The sequence below is a fragment of the Cavia porcellus genome, unplaced genomic scaffold (assembly GCF_034190915.1).
Source record: "Cavia porcellus strain 051 isolate PalLab524CR breed Dunkin Hartley unplaced genomic scaffold, mCavPor4.1 scaffold_2, whole genome shotgun sequence".
Classification (NCBI taxonomy): Eukaryota; Metazoa; Chordata; class Mammalia; order Rodentia; family Caviidae; genus Cavia; species Cavia porcellus.
The window spans coordinates 56,911,815-56,924,667 of record NW_026947485.1 but is presented as its reverse complement, the minus strand read 5'-3'; the positions used below and the strand labels follow the sequence as shown (position 1 = coordinate 56,924,667).

The 12,853-nt window shown below is 34.9% G+C and overlaps 1 long non-coding RNA gene across 1 annotated transcript; it reads left to right on the top strand.

The window, feature by feature from the left end:
- The first annotated feature begins 8,681 nt into the window (after positions 1-8,681).
- LOC134472697 (uncharacterized) lies at positions 8,682-11,221 on the top strand. Its single transcript, XR_010042625.1, has 2 exons — positions 8,682-8,766; positions 10,583-11,221. It is a non-coding gene; the product is annotated as an uncharacterized LOC134472697 (long non-coding RNA).
- Positions 11,222-12,853: the final 1,632 nt, after the last annotated feature.

The window sequence follows — 12,853 nt, the reverse complement described above, 5'->3', positions numbered from 1 at the left end:
TTTGATTCCTACATGTCCTATTTTATTATTTCCTGTGGCAAATATTATACTGTCTCATATAATAGCTTTAGTGCAATTTTTAACCACTCTATTTTTCAATTAAATCACAAGTATTTTATTACTTTTTCGTCTAGCTTTTAATTTGCAACATTCACTTGCATGTTGCCTTGAATTTAATGAATCTTCAATTAGTTATTTGTTAAATTTACTTTGGGAAGTTTAATTCTCTTCTGTGACAGAAAACTTTGGGGAGGAGATTCTCTATTAATTAAGAGCTTTTATCTTTTCTATCTTTGATACTTCGTAGTAAAATCATCTAAAATTCACAGTTTTATAGAAAATAATATACAGCAGTGGTTTTCTGTGTGTAAAAATTTTATATGGATTGTTGGGACTTTGCAAGCAAGACATTATCACTCTTTTCCTCTCCCAAGTTTGAAAGTTAAACTGAAAATAGCATACCTGAGATAGGTTTAAGATCAAAGAACCATTTTTACCAAGCATAAATGTGATGGGAGAATGTGGCTAAGATAACATGGTTAAATCATATTCCCTAATTTTAAGAATTCACCTCTAGATGATGCAATGTATTCTTCAAATAACCAAAGATTCCACTCAAGTGAATCGCATGATGATAGAGTATACAGAACTCTCCTTCCTCTGTGAACAGATGACCCAGCGGGCTGACTCCTGTATGTTAAGGCACTTCTTCAGATTCACTAACAAATTGTTTACTGCTCTCTGGTGAGGATTAAGGAGTAGGAGAAGATAAGATGTTGGGAAAGGGATAAGGGAAGTTTCAGAGAGATTGAAAATGTACCCTAAACATTCTTCCATAATCAGGAGTAGGGGAAAACATCTTAGAATAGAATCAGTGGGTGTAAGTATTCATGCCTAACATGTAATTATATTGTTCATTCTTGTGAACTATCTTTGATGATGACAGACACTGATATTTTATAATAATTAGAAGAATATTAGAAATGAAATTGTTCCTAGAAAAATACAATTAATGCTAAGTAGAAAGTACTTATGATAGTAAGGAAGGGCTGTGAAGACAATCAGGATAGGATTAATCTGTGTCTATAACTGCATACATAGACATGGCTATTAGAAAAGTACTTTCTACAAGTTGCTGCAAAATGGAACATGTTCCTGAACTTTTTAACTTGGGGCATTGTGATAATTGTCCAAATGATTTGTTTAACAGCCCATAGAAATTCTTAGCCATCAGAGAGAGTCTGAACTTTGCAGAAATAAATCCTTTTTCTTCATTCCAGTTCTATTTAAAGAAGAAATTAACCATAGAAAAAGAAGAATAAATAAGTTTTGAGTAAGTTTCACTTACCCTGCGATTAAAATAATCTGTAATGACCTATTTTTGTAAAGGCCAGCAGAAAAATATTACAGACATTCTAAGTCATATAATATATGTTGCAATTACTTAACTGTACTATTTGAAAGCAGTCATATATACATATATAAGTGAATATGACTATCCTAATAAAACTTTATTTGTTGACACAAGTATCTAGACTTATGTGATTTTATGTTTAACAAAATATTACATTTATCTTGACATTCTTCCCCATTTCCAATTCATAGAGAAGACAGGATTTAGTCTGGAGTTCAATGTACCAACTTCTGAAATGAACATTAATGCTATGATTTATTATCAACTCACTGTTTTGATGAAACCTAAAATAATAAATAGCATTTGTCTATATATAATCTTAAACATCTTACTGTCTGGATGAAGTTACTAGCACACTATTTTAAAAATTTTGAAAGCTATTATCTATGAGATTTTCTTAAAGATCTACACGAGGAAAGAAGAGGTTGGTTATGGATTGTGATTACTGGAAAACCACCATTTCATTGTACATTTGGACAGGTCTTAAGCTAATGGATTTAGAAGAAAAGGTCAGAAGAAGGAAGTCTGCTCCATTACAGGACCTTAAGGATCAGTCTAAATTAGGGATACAGAACAGGAACTTAGAAGATCTATGAGGGCTATCCAATTACACAGAAAAATGTTAAGCAAAGGTAAACTGGTGACATTTAACTTCCTGCTTACTTCATGAAAGGGCAAAGAAGTACACTTCTACTAGAGAGCTTCCCTGTTTTCTGTGGGGAGAAAAGCTAGAGGATTCCAGTGGCATAAAACTGGCTCAAGCTAAATTTAACTGTCAGTTTCCTATGGGTACCACCATTAACTGGACGGAGACCTGCTTGTAATTCAGAAGTTCAGTACATTCATTTCTTTCTCTTTTTCTCTCAGAGCTGCATTAATGTGACCTGATCTTGATTCATTCCCTCTCACTTTCCCTTTCACTCTTTAGCTTTGAATTATTTTCACTATTGCAGTAAATACAGACATTTTAAAAATACATAGTATGATTTTAACTTCATTTATTTCTTCTACTCAGCTATCCTGAAAAAAGTTATGAACAGCTTGTCGTGTACTCACTGTACTCTTTAAATATGAATATAGAAGTGTGGGAGACTATTCACAGGACTTTGATTTCATTTGTGTTTTATGGTGTTTTTGCACATTTGTACTTTTATACTATTTTGTAATTGTTATTAATGGACAGATCATGGAAATTTTTAAAATTCAGTACATATTTATATATTCTTCTTTTACTAATTCCTGCATAGATTTTTTTTTCAGGTTTTTATTTAAAATTTATTGTAATGAGGTCCACGCAAAAGGGGGTACAGGGCAGGGAACATGCGGGGGACACAGGAACATGATGACATGGCCAGGGCCACAGCTTCTGTCATGGGGAGAAAGGATGAAAAGAACCGACCAGGGCTGGAGCTTGGGCTGAAGAGGGTAAGGTGGGACACTGTGGCTGCATTTCCCTGGCCCCGGAAGCACCTCTAGCCCCTGGTTCCACTCCTTTACCCTGGCCCCCTAAGATTCCATCTCCTATTCGGCCTCTGGCCCTAGTGGCTCCTCCTGTTGATCCCCTTGATTTTTTTCCTCCAACGGATTCTCAAATAGGCTGATGTTTAGGGCCTAACCCCAACAACCCTATCTTACGCAGACATAACCTCCACCTTCCCTGCTTCTGTCCCTTCTCAAATCTCAAAATTCTCCCTCTTTTGGCCAGAATCTTTCGATTCCTCTCCTTCCTCTCCCTCCCCCTGGAAAAAAAAAGCACCACCTCCCCAGGGAGGGGCAGCAGACAGCATGGGGAGAGGACTGGAAGGAGGGGAACAAGGACGCTGGAGAAGGCTCAGGAATCCCTGGGAGGGCGGGGATACAGGGAGGAGAGGAGATAAGGGCAGTGGTGGCTCCTGTCCTCTGATAGCCCTGCCCACTGTCCATGGGACTTTAACAGAAAGAGAGAACAGGTGTGAAGGGTCAGCTCTGATAGGGAGAGGAGAGGAACAGGAGAAACAAATTGTTGAAAACCTAGCGAATGCTCCTAAGAATGCATTTCTTCCTCCTCTCCGGAGGCTCCTTGGTTGGAGGGGACTAGTGAGGAGTTGGCAGGAAGAGAGGGGGAGAGAAGACTGTACCAAAGGGCTTTCCTCCACTCCTCTTCCCGCACCAACTTAGAGCTCACCAGGGCTGGAAGGGAAGTGGCTGAGATCTCACTGGTACTCCCTCAGGCCCAGAGAAGGAGCCTCCAGGTGTCAGAGGGGCTGCCAGGGCTGCTGCTGCTGCAGCCTCCATTGGACAAACCTCACCAGTGCCTTTGCTGCAGAGCTCTTCATAACATATATAAAACATTATGTCTATGATCTTTCTCTAGTGGTGAATTTTAAGATTTCCACATTTTCACTTCTTTTTTGAATACTCATAGCAAAGAAGCTGGATTACATTGTCTGTGCATTTTTCTCAAGGTCTAGATTTCTGTATTTCTCTGGATGCATTTTATTGTGTTTTGCCACATTTTACTGACTGTAGAGAGATACTGCATAGTGTTAAGTTAAAAACAAGGGAGAGAAATGCATATAAAACTGGGTAAGCATTTTGGAATTTATTTCTTTTGGACATTGTGATTATTAGGAAATCTAAATAATTAATAAAATACTAACCAAAATCTAAGTGAGATAAAAATGTATATTTCATGTTAGTCAAATGCGTATTTAGAGTTTTTAAAAGGAAAATCACTATTTAAAAAATTTCATCATGCAAATTGACCCTACCTTGAATTGTTTCTTTTATTTAGAAGATAAGATAGGGAACTCTAAGAAAGTATCAACACATTTAAATAACCTCTAAACAGTTCCACACCAATATATGTAAAGTTTACAGTACATATAATTACCTCTAAATAACCCAGGTTTGGTAACTGAGCAGAAGGTCACCTACAATAAACAGCTGTTGCTAGAAAAGAGTGTTGTGATATGTGCAATGTTGCTTATAAGTTATCTCGGGGTTTGTAATTTACGAAGAGTCTGCTGTGCACCTCACTTATCACGGTGAAACACCATGCAAAGGAAAGGTGTGTATATAAGAATTAAAAAACTATACATTGCCCTTGACATGCTTTATGTTTAACTCAGTTTGTTGTGTTTAACTCTCATAGGTTTACTTTGGAATACAAAAAAAGACAAATGAATCTGTTTGGTTGATTGCCTACAAAAGCAACCTCCCAGGAAGTCTCTGAGTTCCCTTGCATTATTTTATATCTTTATTAATGATACCTTAAGTGGGATTGCTATGGTTGAAAAAAAAAATCACAATTCTAACATTAGATTGGCTAATGTTAATTTGTTTAAATCCTTTGCTGTTATATTAGAAGTCATTTAAAGTAAATCTTATGACCAATTTTCTCTCTCCCTCTTGTCAAAATTGTGTTATAATAAGAATAGTTAATGTAGAATTAAAAAATTCAGGCTTCTAAGCCAGATCACCTGGATTCAAATCTAAACTAAATCTCTTCCATCTGAGTGATACCAAGCAATTTATTTAAAATTCAAGGCCCCAGTTTCCTGGGATTCCAGGATTGGTGGGATGAGTAAAAAATCTTTCAACTGTAAATTGTTAAACAAAGTGAAATGCTTTCATATAGTGAAATACTACTCAGCAACAAAAAACAATGAATTATGAGTACTTGCAACAACTTGGATAGACATTCAGGGAAGTATTCTTTTTGAAAAACAATCTCAAAAGATTATGTGCTGAGTGATTACACTGTGTAACATTCTTGAAATTACACAATTATATAGGTAAAGAGCATATTAGTGGTCATCATATGTTGGGGTCTGGAATCTATGGAAGGAGATGGATGTAGATATGAGACAGCAGAAAAGATTCATATAATGACACTGTTACTTTTATTTTACCTGTAGTGGCGACTAGAGAAAGGAGTGTAGATAAAGTGAATGAAATTTGATCATGATCAATAGATCATATCAATGTCATCCTATATCACAGTCATGCAAGATTTCACCCTTCAGCAGAACTGAGTGACAGCTAAGCACCATCAATCTGTGTTATTTCTTAATGCCAATGGATCTATAATAATCTCAATCTCAATAAAAGTTTAAATTAAAAAGCCAATTGGATCAAATAAAATAAAATAAAGAGCTAAAGATAGTGTTAATCAATTCTTAGTCTCAGGATTTTACTATCACTTAAGTTACCAAGGCATTAGGAGTTCTAAGCTTATCCACAGCAGGGTGCCTGGAATGTATATACTTTGCATATTTATTTGTTCTCTTAATGTGTAACCCTTAAATGTTAAAGAGATTTCTGGTCTTTGAAAACATCCATTTGCATAAGAACTTGATAAAATAATTAAGACAGGAATTATCATGCAGAGCATTGGTTTCATATTCTCCCAAAAAGAAAAGCTGAACTTTTGACATGGGTACAAAGTAAGCCCATAAGGCTGCTGTTCAGCATAGTTTGATTCTTGGATTCAATTTGTGAATACTTTGAAGTCATTTATGCCACTTGTCTTAAATCATTCATCTCAGTGAAAATTTGTTAGTTAAATGTCAGCATCTCCATGTTAGTCAAGAGACTTCACAAAGGGAATCAGGCCGCCTGACAATGTTTAAAAAGACATTTTTGGCTTGGGCTGAATGACTAAGGGACAGAGGAGGTCTGCTATTGTAGAAGACCCTGGCTGTAAGATAGTTTTGCTATCAAAAAATACACCAAGAGGAAATTAAATATTTAATGCTGAATGAGTGATAGCATAATTCTTGCTGATAAAGATAATCTAGCTTTTTGAATGTTTTAACATTCTTTCTTTCCCTTTTCTAATGTGATCCATAAACTACAAAATGCAGTTTGTAAAAGACAAGGGGAATCTGTTGCTTTGAGTAGTGCTTTGCATGTACTGTAGGTTGTGGGCTTTGAAAGTACCATCTTGTTGTCTCTGGTTCCAAAGGTAACCAACCATTCTCGTGATATAGAAATCACTAGAGTCAGGCATAATAGCATCGAGACTCTATTAATTACAGGTAAATTGAGAGAAAGGAAAGCTTGTTTGGAAACTTAAATTATTTTCAATTATCAAACAAAACCACAATGTATCATAGTTGCACATTTTGGGGTTTAAGAGAATATTGATAATATTTTTAAGCCATCTGTAAATTTATCACCATTTTAAGAACAAGTCACTCTTGCTCTTTAAAAGTGTAGTAAGTTCATATGCATTTACATATAGTCTTGTCATGTGATCATATGTCATTGCCAAGATGCTACTACTTTCAATCAAATAATTGCTGAATATCAATACAAGTTGTACTGAAAGAAGCCAGACTGTCACATACAAGCAGGATATTGAGCATGTGTCATCATTTTAAATTTTTTTCCTCAAAGTTTTAATTATTACAATACACACATTTCCTTTATGAGTTTTTTTAAAGTAATCATTTCTCTGATAAAGTAGGCAACTACAGGTTTATGATAACGTTTTAGAATGAGTGGAAATAATAGAAAAGGAATTAACTTTTACAGCTCTGATGATAATCAAACCAGAGTTAAAAATAAAAATGTATTTTCCATACTAGCTTTCAAAACCAATAGTAGCTCTTTTGTCATGAGAATGTTTATGTTCAGATTCCTTCCATCTAATGCACAATTATTAACAACCCTATCTTCTAATCTTGGCTGCCTTTAAAAACATTAGCAGATGACATTTATCATCATATTTCTTATTAAATCTTGGAAGAAACACCACACAGCAGTGTGTCTTGGAAGTTGTAACTGAAGAAAATCACTTTGTTATTTTCCCCCTGATTATAGCTAATGTTAATAATAATGATGATTACAAGATTTGCCTGTACTTTAACTGCCATGCCACAGATTTTGTAGCTTAAAATTCCATCCCTATCATAGAGTTATTTATAATTGTCCATTCCTCTCCCCTTTGTTTGGATGTTTTGAATATTCAGGGTAATTTTTGGGTAGCCCTTTTTAGCTGTCCCACAAAAACAGTTTCCTAATAAAACATGGAACAACCCTTGGACTCATCTACATTGTGTTAGAATAAAACAAAGTATACATTTAACTTCCTTCGATTGGCAGCTTTGTTTAAAATATATGACATATTTTTTCATCTGTTATTTGATATTATTAATTTTTGTATGTGATAAGGATTATTTAGGTAAATTTGCCTTTCATATTTTGCCTTTAAAGGATAGTTTCCAACAAACAATTAATAATTGCTCTCATCTGAAATGGACTATTACTCAATAATTTTTCAATTGATCCAATTTTAGTTAGGTAAAAGGAAATGCAGATGCTCCTTAATTTATAATAGAGTCGTATCCTGTGTTTAAATTCAATTTATACTAAGCAGAGTCCAATTAATAGAACTTATATTTTAATTTTAAATGGTGTTTTGTAATATTTTCTTTTTAAATAGTAGATTTTAATTTCTAATAGATTTTGCTGTTCCAATGTCATATTCAGAGTTTCAAATGCAGATTTATTTTCTAGAAAAAGCTTTATGACAATATTTGAAATATGTGAACTGACATATGAGAACTTTCTTTTGGAGCTTATTGGCTTTAATATGAAAAGTATAAACTATATTCTGTGTCTGTGCCTTTAAAGAAATTCTTCTATAATAAGAGTCAGTGAATATAGAAAAAAATTCCCTTCTGAGCTCGGTTTATTTTTAGGTAAAACCACAGAATCTAATCAGGTTTCCTGTTGTAATGTAAAGTGGAAATATAAAAATGCCTGATTATTTTGTGTTAGGACCAACTGTTTCATTGTATCATCTGTCTTTTTCTATCACCTCCACTGTGATATCCTGGAATGGGGCTCCTGACACATAATAGAAAGCTGCAGAGGAGACATTAATATGTTCCTTAGTTCAAGTAGTTCATGTTATCACAGAAGCAAATGAAAAGTCTCCCGACCTTTTCATTTACTTCTATGACAACATGCTCTGAGAGGAAAGATTTTTGCCAGCTGTTTTAGTTTTAAATTACAGTGCCATGATTGGTTTCATTTCTGGGTCACCCATAGCAACCATTAAATGCAAGTGCGAGATGAGCAATGGATGCATGTGAAATTCTCAAGAATTTAAGTTCAAGTGCTTAGAATTATTATCAAGAAGGCTGTGTTAGCTTTGAACCGCTTGGGTAATGGAAATTTACCTCATTTGTTCTTTCATTTATAGCTTCTTCCTTTTCATTATTTAAAAAATCTATCCCTTCAAAACTACTAATTTTTATGCATAATGTTCCCAACAGTAGAATCATCTTTCAAACTGATTTGAAGCATGTTCTTCTGATCTAACAAGATCTGCATACAGAGCAAGAAAGCTTCAAAAGAAGGTAAACATCAATATTTTACACATGCTATCACTTTCTCCTCTTTAAAACCTCATATTACAAATGACAGGTTTTCATTCTATTGATACAGCTATTTTCTTATGTTATTGCTTGCTTAATATTTGTTTTCTCATGGTTTTTCTCCACCTGATTTGTTCCTTCTCAGGAGCCTAGGAGTCCTAGTGTTTGCAGAGGCTTGCCTTTGACAGTTGGGCATTCCCAAAACACAGGTGCAGATTGCAATCCACACTGAGTACCTGAGAGTCTCTTGAAGGAGGCATTTATTTCAATGGATCATTTTCTAGTATTTAAGGCACAATATCTTATTTTTCTACCATTCAGTGGTACTAAAAACTACACATTGATAATATTTTCATCCAGGAATAAGGAAATTTGGTTACAGTTTCAGCTACCAACTAAAGTACAGTTAACTAAATGAACAGGGCTTTGCTCTGATATAACTGCATCTCTGTACATCAAAATGTGTATTTCATATTAATTTGGAAGAATCTCAAGATACTATTTTTCTTATAATATTTTAATTAATAATCAACTTGGAGTTTGGATGAAAAATTTACCAATAAAAATATTGGAAAAAAACCAACTAGAAAGTAGTGGAATAGAACAACTTGGGGAAGAAAATAAAGTAAAAATCCTCAAGGCTCACAAAACATGGGGGAGAAATAGATTTATGCTATAAATCATCGTTTACTGACTCTTGCCTTAAGTAATGATTCTTACACATATATGTGAATAAAAATTGGCTTTGAGATCAGATACGTTTTACTGCTGGCCTTGTGTCTTTAAAATTTCTGATGTAGTATTTTTTTGGGAAACCTCATGATTATGTGTCTCTAGGAAGTTCCAAAGTAGTGTAGACATTGCACGTCTGGGAGTCACATTGAAAACCACAGCTCCTAACCAAGGATTGTCAAACTTTTCTTTTTATAAGGAGCTAGGTAACAAACATTTTCACCTTTTGAAGACCATACTGTTTCTGTTGAAAATTCTGAGCTTTGCCATTGTAATACAAAAGCCGAAACAAAGAAAACATAAATTAATGCAAGTGTCATGTTCCCAGGAGAAAACCTTAACAACTAGTTAATTCTGAAAAATAATCAATAATAGTAAAGCACCTGAACTAAATGAAGAAATGATAATTAAGAAAAGAGCATTCAGTTTGCTCTTTCATGAATGCTCTGTTAGCTGATTAGAAGACAGCCTGGTACTATGCAGTTTGATATATTTATTAAACAAAGTTGGAGTCTTATATTACAAAAATGTGGTCTTTATAAAATTTCCTCAAACTAGTTTGTAGGCCTATAGCGTAGAAAGATTTTGTTGCTAGTATGGAGATCCCTTTAGTTAGTCTTCCTTTCAGTGATGTATAGTGTGTATTACTCACCATAGCCTTTTGCCTTTACTCCATGATCTGAATACCTCTGTTAATTTGGGAGGGGAAGATCAAATGCAACTGGACTAACACCCAATTTTCTGGAAAAGGACACCAGTGTTGTTAATGTCACAAAGATTTCTCGGTGTTGTCCTGTATAGAAAATTTGTTAATAGCAACAATTACACAACCCTGTGAATATCAATTAAATTATTATAGTAGTATCATACATATATAAGAAAAGTAATCAGAACCTCAAAGCCACCCTGGATACAAGCAATAAACCCAAGACAACAAATTGCAAGGCCTGATCTCTGGCCACAGAGGTAGAACCTTGTGTTTGCCAGGCTGGAGCTCAAACTCCTCACGGGATCTCTTTCCAGCCTACTTCCCTCTGAAGCTGTCTCCCATAATTTTCTCTCACAGCCATTGTGAGGATAACACTGGAAAATCTGAAGTGAACCCATTTAGCAGCTGTTCTCAGTTCGAGGCTTAAACTCTCCTCTTCTCCTGGCATGGTGACCATTGCTGCATGCAGAGGAAGGCTGCACTGGATTCCTCCTCTGCCTTTACCTGTGAAACAGCTCCTGTGAGAGGAAAACTCTGCAATGTCCCTGTGGATCAGAAGCCTGCTGTGCCAATCCATTGACTCTTCCTCTGAGAGGCCCCTTGAAATCACAAGTGCTTATTTTGCTTCAGTGGAATTAGATGGTAGAGAAAACCCGGTTTCATTGCCTTCTGAGTTGATGTCTGTCTCTTCATCTTGCCTGCAGCTTTTTGTGGGAAGCCCTGTAATTGGCTGCCACCTTTTATCTGCAGGCTGTACCACCTTAACACCTGCTGGCCATACCACCTTAACATCTGCTCTCTGTACCACTTTAAATTATGTTAATCAGCCCGCCTTATGAGCCCACACCCGGGAAATTTGAATTGACCTGTAACCATGGGTCCTGCCACTGCTGCTAAGTTATCTGCTGATGTCTCAAAACCCAAACCCCTCCTCCTCAATACTTATATATTTGTTACTCCTTCCGTGAATAAAGGAGACTTCATTGGAATTCTTCATTTTGTCTCTGCTCTTTGTGTCTTTTGTTCCTTTTCATCCCCACTCCCCCTCTAGCTTTTGATTTTGCTGTCAGTTTCTTTTTGATCTACCAGAGACCTACCCATTTTTCTTCCCCAAATTGTTATATTCCAGTATTTTCCAGTTGTTTTTTCCCAGTATTTTCTACTATTTTTATTGGCAAATTTTTCATCCAAATTCCAAGTTGATTACCAGTGCTATAAAATGAATAGGACTTGATAGGGTGTGACAGATCCCTATATGATTACTGTTGAATTCTTTTCTACCATGAGTAGAGATATAGCTATTACATTTAATGCATTACCTGTATGTCAATATTAGGGTAGTATTTTTATTTATAGAATAATTGTTTATTTCTTTTCCATGTTAACAACAGTACATTATTAGTTTTTCTGGTACATTGTTAATTTTCAAGGAGCAGAATTTCAGAGGCTGAATTTATGTTGCTCAGCACTCTACATTGTAAAAATCTCCTCTTTTGTACTAATTTTTAAAATATATTATCTTTTCGACAGTCTCTGAGAATCCTAGATATCTGTGTGGATATGTGTACACATGTACACATCCATATATATATATATATATATATATATATGTGTGTGTGTATGTTTAAAACTATCCTTTCTTTACCTAGCTAATATTTTTGATCCACTTTCCATTTTGGTAGATTAATTTTTACTTATTTTCATTTCTAAAATATCTGTTGATTTGCCTTTTCACTCCTGGTTAAAAATGAGAAAAAAAGAATACTGCCAGACTTCTAAAAGGTGGTTTCACATTAGATAGATAGATAAGTAAGCACATGTTTTAGTGGCTATACTATAAATATCAAAAATCATGACTTTACTGTGAGTCACAGCATTAACATTACCTGCTATAATTCTTCCAAGTTCATATTCCATCTCACCAGATTCTTGGGAGGATGATTTTCCATTATTATGCCTGGTTGCAAAATAGTTTCCTTGCATAGATTTTTAATTAGCAGTCTTATATTTTTAAGATTCTTCATATACCTTTGCTTCCTTCGCTGTCATTGAATATGAATGTCTTCCAATTAATGTACAATATTATTTTTTTCCTCCATAGACAATGTCTTATAAGCATAAAGTTTGCAGGAAAATCAATGCAAGTGGTAAAAAAATTTTATCGGGAAAAGATTAAAGGAAAGTAAAATAAAGAGTCCCACTTTAGAGAGATTTGACTGACATGAAGTTCACATGAAAAAATCTCTTAAAGTCATCTACTTAAAAAAAAAATTACTGTCATCTTCAGTAAACTAAACTCACAACTAAGTGATTAAGAAGTTGTGTGTTGTCAATATTTTTGGAGGTAAAATTCATTTGGCTCCTCATAATGCAGGCTGTATTTCATCAATGTCTTAGTTACTTTTTTATTCATCCCTGACACAAAATACCTGATGCACCAAATTGGGAAAGGAAAGGTTTATTTCTTACAGTTTTTGGAGGTTTCAGTCCATACTCAGTTGGCTCCAAGGCAGAGTGACATGGCCGGGCTGCAGTTCATGGCAGCTGCAAACAGAAAGGAGGAAACTGGCAAAAGAGCAAGACACACCTTCTTCTTCCCATCATATTACATGCTGGCTCCACCCCTAG